The following is an 8,123-nucleotide window of genomic DNA, read 5'->3' as shown; positions in this document are numbered from 1 at the left end:
AGGACTAGTCTGGAATTACAACTAAATTGTGGAGAAATCGCCCAGAACAAACAACTGAACAACAGTGAGAGAGAGAAGCCTTATAACCACAGACAGATAGAAGAAACAGATTGAGCACAGTGTGACTGGTAGGGAGTGCGGTGGAGACACGCAAGGGTTGGCTGGGTGCCCACAGGTAGCAGCTAAAGTGCCAGAGGGATTGTTAAGCAGTTAGTTAGATCCCCCTGAGAAGTGTGGGGTGTAAACCCTAAGCTGGGAACCCCAGCCTAGCACAAGAGCCTGAAAAGTACACAGATAACATCCAGTTGCAAAAACCGGCAGGGTTTTTCTCTGCCAGAGATAGCTGCAAAGGGCTGTTTAAAAGGTTAACGTATAAATTTTCATTTGCAGCCATTTACCCTGGGCTCTGGCACAGGGAGCTGGTGGGCAGAGTGGACTAGAAATGCTTGAAACACTAGGGACAGAAGCTTTGGGGAAAGAACTGAGAGAGTAGCTGCCAGGATTCTGGTGCTGAGTCATCCCCCATATGGCAACAGCAGCCCTCATGCTCAGGCAGACCACTCCCCTCCAAGTGGCAGCCACCTGAGGGGAAACAAAGGCTCTGACCCCAGGAGGGATTCTGCCCCATCCACAGTATTTAAGCCTAACTGCTAAGTGAAGAGTGAATAAATTAGCAACTGAAGGAGTCAGCCACAGGCACCAGATCCCTGGAAATCTTACACAGGCTGCTTAAGGCCAAACAAGGTCATCATCTGACATCACCAGAGCTGGATCCAGAAAGAAAAAGTGGCAAATGCTAGATGGTACCCAGATGAAGCCCACTGTGGTCTTCTCCATCATTTGTAGTACTTTCTTTCCTGCAAAGCTCTTTAATATTTATTTCTTGTCCTTCAAGCTCATGCATATTGTCACTAGATTTTATACCATAGTTTATTGCAATTCACATATTTTGCCCCTCTCTTCCATCACCCCATTTTACCTTCTTCTTTCCTCATTATTTTCATTTTAAATTTTGTTTTCTCTCTTGCTACAACTTGTTTCCTTTCCACACTCTTACTATTTCTCCTGTGTCCAGCCTCTCAAAACCAGTTTTCTTGTCAATGGTCATCTCACATTCTTTTTTCTACTCTTCAAAAACCTGCATTCTCTCTCCACCTTCAGCAATCTTTCCTCGTTGGTTGTAGATAAGGTAATTGTTGCATTTTTTTCAATTTTATCCCTAGAGCTTCATGAATTTTGTATTTCAAATCTCAATTTTCACTGTTCCCTCTGCTACTTTTCTTTGTTTCAACTTTCAATTTTTCCCTGTCTCACCTCACTAATCACTAATCACTTACTCACTAATAGTATTCCCTCTACCTCTATCATCTCAAAATCACTTCACTTTCCCCTAGACATCTTAAGCTTTTCTTTTTTCCCTCTTATTCCCCTCACACCTATATTAATTTTAGTTTACTTGTTGATAGCGCTGTGATGGATCTTTCTCTATGATTTGGTTCCTTTTTTATTATTTATTTTTTTCCCTTTTTCTTTCTTTCTTACTTTACTTTAATTTCTGTTTAAACCTAATACTATACACTTCCCTTCTCTTACTCCATTCTGCCTTCTTCCCTCCTTTTTTAAAATTTATGTTGTAAATATTACTTTTTCTCTTCACATTGGTGTGATTTCCTACTCTTATTAGTGCTCTTCCCTTTACCCTCTCAAAATCATTTTTCTTTCAGGAGGTCATCTCAGATTCACTCTCCTTTCTTGTAATAGTCTTAATGTCTTTATATCCTTATTAATACTGGTTAATTTGCTATTGATAGTGGGATTGTGGGTGGGAGTTACTTTTTCAGGTGTGGGTTTCTTTCCTGGGCTTTGTGGTTTTGTTCTGGCAGCATGTGCACAACAGCATACAAGACGTGGCAGGTGGAGTGACCCTCAGTCAACCAGCTAGAGGGAAGGACTCATCAAAGAATGACCCAATAACAATCAAAACCCAATTACATCCGGAGAGTCAACATAAATGGCATAAAGGGCATCCCAAGAGCATCAAGTTCAGGGTACCAAAGAGACTACACCACTGAATCACACAGGTCTCCTACCATAGAATTTCACATCTCAAAGACAGGGAGTCAAAACAAATCATTTTAATAAGCAGAAGCAAAGAGAGCCTCCCAAAAAATGAGAACATGAAAAAAACAAACCCCAGTGAAAGGAGTGAGAAATCCCCAGAAAGAGTGTTAAATGAAATAGAGGCAAGTAACTGTTGATATGGATTTCAAACAATGGTTATAGAGAAGCTCAATGAGCTCAGTGAGAATTACCAAAAACTACAGGGAAGCTACAAGGAATGTACTGCAAGCTACATAAGCATGAAAAAGGACATAAAACTATCAATAAGAGTCAGGAGGAAAGGAAGAATACAAATTCTGGATTGAAGAACACAGTAGAAGGAATCAAAAGCAGCCTAGATGAAGCAGAGGATCAAACCAGCAAGCTGAAGGACAAGGTAGAAATAAATTCCCAGAAAGAGCAAGAAAAGGAAAAAATACTAAAAAAGAATAAAGAGGCCTTAAGGGAACTGCCGGAAAACATGAAACATAATAATGTCTGTATAACAGGGATACCAGCAAGAGAAGAAGAGCAAGGGATAGAAAACCTGTTAGGGAAAGTAATGATGGAAAACTTCTGTAATGATGAGAGAAAATTCACACAAGTCCAGGAAACATACAGGGTCCCAAACAAGATAAACCCAAACAGGCCCACTTCAAAACACAGCATAATTAAAATGGCAAAATTCTAAGACAAAGACAGAATCTTAAAGGCAGCAAGGGAGAAATAGGAAGTAACATACAAAGGAGCCCTGATAAGGCTAGCAGCTGACTCTCAACAGAAACACTATAAGCCAGAAGGGAATGGCAAGAAATATTCCAACTAATGAGAAACAAAGGCCTGCAACCGAGACTATTCTACACAGCAAGGATCTAATTTAAAAATGGAGGGTAAAATAAAGAGTTTCCCAGACAAAAGAAGGCTAAAAGAATACACTTCCACCTAACCAGCATTGCAAGACATGTTGAGATTGCTTTTTAAGAAGTTGAACAGAGAGAGCAACACAGGTACAAAGAGGGAAAATGATACTGAATAAGTGCCTATCAATAATAACCTTAAATGTAAATGGATTAAATTCTCCAATCAAAAGACACAGTGTAGCTGAATGCATGAGAAAACATGACCTGCACATATAAAGCCTATGAGAGACCCACCTTAGAACAAAAGACCTACACAGACTGAAAGTGAAGCATTGGAAAAATACATTCCAAGCAAATAGACAGGACAAAAAAAGCTGGCACAGCAATACTTGTCAGCAATATCAGATAAAATAGACTCCAAACAAAGGCCTTAAAAAGTGACAGAGAAGGACACTTCGTAATACTCAAGGGAAGAATCCATCAGGAAGATATAACCATTGTAAACATATATGCACCCAACATAGGAACACCCAAATAAATAAGGAAAATCTTGAAGGACTTCAAGAAAGATAAAGTCAGAAACACTCTGGTAGTAGGCAATTTTAACACTTCACTGTCAACAATGGATAATCTTCCAAAGAAAATATCAACAAGGATATTGTGGCATTGAATCAGGCACTAGAGCAAATGGACTTAACTGATATAAATAGGGCCTTTCATCTCAAAGAAACAAAATACACATTCTTCTCAGAGGCACACGGGGCACTTTCAAACAGAGACCACATGATAGGACACAAAACAAGCCTCAACAAATTCAAGAAAATTGAAATTGTATCAAGCATTTTCTCAGACCACAGGAGTTTGAAACTAGAAATCAACCTCAAGGAAAAAACTCAAACATTCAAATTAATGGAGACTGAATAACATGTTATTAAACAATGAGTGGATTAATAACAAGATCAAGGAAGAAATCAAAAAGTTTCTGGGAACAAATGAAAATGAACACACAACAGTCCAAAACATATGGAACACAGCGAAGGCAGTCTTGAGAGATGTTCAGAGCAGTACAGACCTACTTGAAAAAAGACAGAATAAATTCAAATAAAAAACCTAACCCTACATCTATAAGAACTAGAAGAACAACAACAAACAAAACCCAGAGTGAGAAGAAGGAAGGAAATAATCAAGATCAGAGCAGAATTAAATGACATAAGAGACTAAAGAACAATGAAAAGAATGAATAAATCCAGGAGCTGGTTCTTTGAAAAAATAAATAAAACTGACAAGCTGTAACCAGACTCGTCAAGAAAAAAAAATAGGACCCAAATAAATTAAATCAGAAATGAAAGAGGAGAAATTACAACTGAATCCACAGAAACACAAAGGATTGTGAGAAATTACTACAAACAACTACATGTCAAGAAATTGAAAACCTGGGTGAAACTGACAAATTTCTAGAAACATAAAATTTCCAAAACTGAATCAAGAAGTAGAATGCCTGAACAGACTAGTAACAGCTAGTGAAATTGAGGCAGTAATAAAAAAACTTCTACACACAAAAACCCTGGATCTAGTGGTTTCATAGGAGAATTTTACAGAACATTTAAGTAAGAGCTAATTCCTATCCTTCTCAAACTATTCCAAAAAATCCAAGAAGAAGAAAGACTCCTGAAGTCTTTCTGTGTGGCCAGATTCATCCTACACCCAAAACCAGATAAAATCACAAGAAAGAAAGAAAACTACAGGCCAAAATTGCTGATGAACATAGACTCTAACATCTTCAACAAAATATTGGCAACTGCATCCAGCAATACATTAAAAAAATCACATGACATGATCAGGTGGGATTTAATCCAGGGATGCAAGGTTGGTACACTATTCAGAAATCAATACATCACATAAACAAAAGAGAAGACAAAGATCACATGATCATATCAATAGACGCAGAAAAAGCATTTGATAAGGTACAGCACCCATTTAAGATAAAAACAGTCAGCAAAGTGGGAGTAGATGGAGTATACTGCAACATAATAAAGGTCACATGTGGAAAACCATAGCCAACATCATATTCAATGGGCAAAAACTAAAAGCTTGCTCACTAAGATCGGGAACAAGACAAGGATATCTGCTTTCACTTCTTTTCAACACAGTATTGGAAATTCTAGCCACAGTGATCACAAGACAAAAAGAAATAAAGACATCCAAACTGAAAAGGGGGATGTAAAAGTGTCATTGTTTGTAGATGACATGGTAGTGTACATAGAAAATCCTATAGACTCCACCAAAAAAACTACTCGACCTAATAAGTGAATTGGGTAAAACAGTGGGATACAAAATCAATATTATGAAATTGATGGCATTTTTGTACACCAACAATGAAATATCATAAACAGAAATTAGGGGGAAAAATCTCATTTGCTACAGCAACAAGGACAATAAATTACCTAGGAATAAATCAAACCAAAGAGGTAAAAGACCTGTACTCAGAACACTATAGAACACTGAAGAAAGAAATAAATGGAAGCATATACCATGGTCATGGAATGGAAGAACTATATCATCAAAATTTCCATACTATGCAAAACAATTTGCAGTTTCTACATAATCCCTATTAAAATACCAACAACATATTTTACACATACTAAACAAAAAATTTCAAAAATTTAAATGTAACCATAAATGACCTGGAACAGCCTCCACAATTTTGAGGAAGAACAAAGTAGGAGGGATCACAATACCTGATATGAAACTATATTATAAGCCCACTGTTATCAAAACAGTCTGGTACTGGTATGTTCAGACACATAGATCAATGGTACAGAACAGAGATTTCAGAATTAAACCCATGTCTCTATGGTCAATTAATATTTGACAAAGAGGGCAGGAGCATAAATGCAGTAAAAATAGCCTCTTCAACAAATGGTGTTGGGAGAGATGGACAACCACATGAAAAAAAATGAAACTCTACCACCAACCTATACCATACATAAAAATAAATTCAAGATGGATAAAAGACTTAAATATAAGTTGTGACACCATGAAAGTCCTAGAGGAATATAGGCAGGAATATTTCAGATATTCCACACAGCAATATTTTCACTGATGCCCCCTATAGCAAGAGACGTAAAGTAATGAATAAACAAATAGGACTTCATCAAAATAAAAAGCTTCTGCATGGCTAAAGAAAACAGCAGCACAATGAAAAAGTAACCAACAATATGGGAAAATATATTTGCCAATGATACCTCAGACAAGGATTTCATCTGCAAAATATTTAAAGAACTCACATGACTCCACTCTAGCAAGACAAACAATCCAATTAAAAAATGGGCTAAGGACCTGAATAGACACTTCTCCAAGAAGGACATACCAGAGGGCGCAGAGACATATGAAAAGATGCTCAGTATCACCAGCCATCAGAGAGATGCTAATTAAAACCACAATGAGTTATCACTTCACACCTGTCAGAATGGCCATCATAAACAAATCAACAAACAAGTGCTGACCAAGTTGTGGTGATAAGAGAACCTAGTGCTGTTGGTGGGAATGTAGACTAGTGCAGCCACTGTGGAAAACAGTATGGAATTTCCTCAGAAAACTAACAATGGAAATACGTTTTGACCCAGCAGTTCCACTGCTGGGATTATACCCTAAGGTTCCTAAAACACCAATTCAAAGGAAACTATGCACCCCAATGTTCACAACAGCATTATTTATAATGGCCAAGTGCTGGAAATAGCCTAAATGCCCACCAGTAAAGGAAAGGGTCAAAAAAAAAAAAAAAAAGGTACATTTACACACTGGAATACCATGCAGCAGAAAGGAAAAAGTTGCACCTACCCTTCCCGACAGCATGGATGGAATTGGAGGGTATTAAGCTTAGTGAAATAAGCCCAGAAGTGAACTACAAATACCATATGATCTCACCTGTAAGTGGAACCTAATTACAAAACAAACGATGGAGCAAAATAGAACCAGAGGCATGCAAATAAGGAACAAACTGACAGTGACCAGCGGGGAGGGGGAGAGGTATAACGGGGAAAGTTGGGGGAAGGGTCAATTCAAGGGACATGTTTAAAGGACCCATGGACACAGACAACAGGAGGGACGACTGAATGTGGGAGCTGGGGGTTGGGTTGGGCAGGGGACAGTAATGGAGGCATAATGGGAACAATTGTAATTGAACAATAAAAAAAATTGACATGCACGTATTTTAAAAATTAGACACATGCAGAGATCCTAACACTTTCACAACCAATTAGTGCCAGAATGTCACGCGGAGTAACACGTGCCCAAACACAGACAGGCACACAAAGCTACACAAACCGATTGCCCCTACAGGGTGCCGGCTGCGCTCTGATACCTGGGTTTCCTTGCGGGTTGGGGGTAGGGTGAAGGGAAAAACAGACACAATTCCTGCCCAGGCCTAGCTCAGGACCGCCTGGGATTTCCAGTTCCCTCTTAGGCCCTCTCCAGCCTGGATCGCTACGGTCCGGGCTCTCCGTTCCCTCCTCGGCGCTCCCGGCCTTGGCTCCTAGTTCCTTCCTATGACTAGGTTCTTGCTTCCCTCCTCGCTTTCTCTAGGACCCGGACTCTCGCTTTCTTCCCCGGCTTTCTCAGCATAAGTTCCCGCTAGCTCGCTTTCCCCAGCCCAGGTTCCCGCCCTTCTCCTTAGCATTACCCGGCTGCCCGCCACCGCCACCTCCTAGCACCCGCCAGTCTCACCTCCGCCCCTAGCCAGCCGTCTGCGCCTGCGTACTCCGCCGGCTCTGCAGCCCAAGAGTCTCTGCGGCTCTGTGTTTGGTGCCGGTTTCTCAATGCATCCCCTGCACCTCTCACCTTTCAGCTTTGAACTACATTTCCCACCGCCCTGGGATGCTTCGGAAGAGAACTTTGATCTCCGATCATTTCTGGCTCCCCTCCACAAATCCTCAAATTCCTCGCGCTCCTAGTGGTAACCTAGGTGTCTGGGCCCCGCGGGCGCTCCCGGGGAGGAAATCCGCAGCCCACAAGGCGCAGACAGGGCTGTGGACTCCGGAGCTCAGGCATAGGTACGGAGTTTAAAGTGAGTGTGAGCATTTGTGTGTAGGTGCTGCTGAGGCCAGGAAGGGTGCGTGATTGTTTTGTGTGTCTCTGCCCCCGATGCGGAACTTTCTGAATGAC

Source organism: Phyllostomus discolor, chromosome 12 (assembly GCF_004126475.2).
Source record: "Phyllostomus discolor isolate MPI-MPIP mPhyDis1 chromosome 12, mPhyDis1.pri.v3, whole genome shotgun sequence".
NCBI lineage: Eukaryota > Metazoa > Chordata > Mammalia > Chiroptera > Phyllostomidae > Phyllostomus > Phyllostomus discolor.
Note: the sequence above shows the minus strand (reverse complement) of the source record.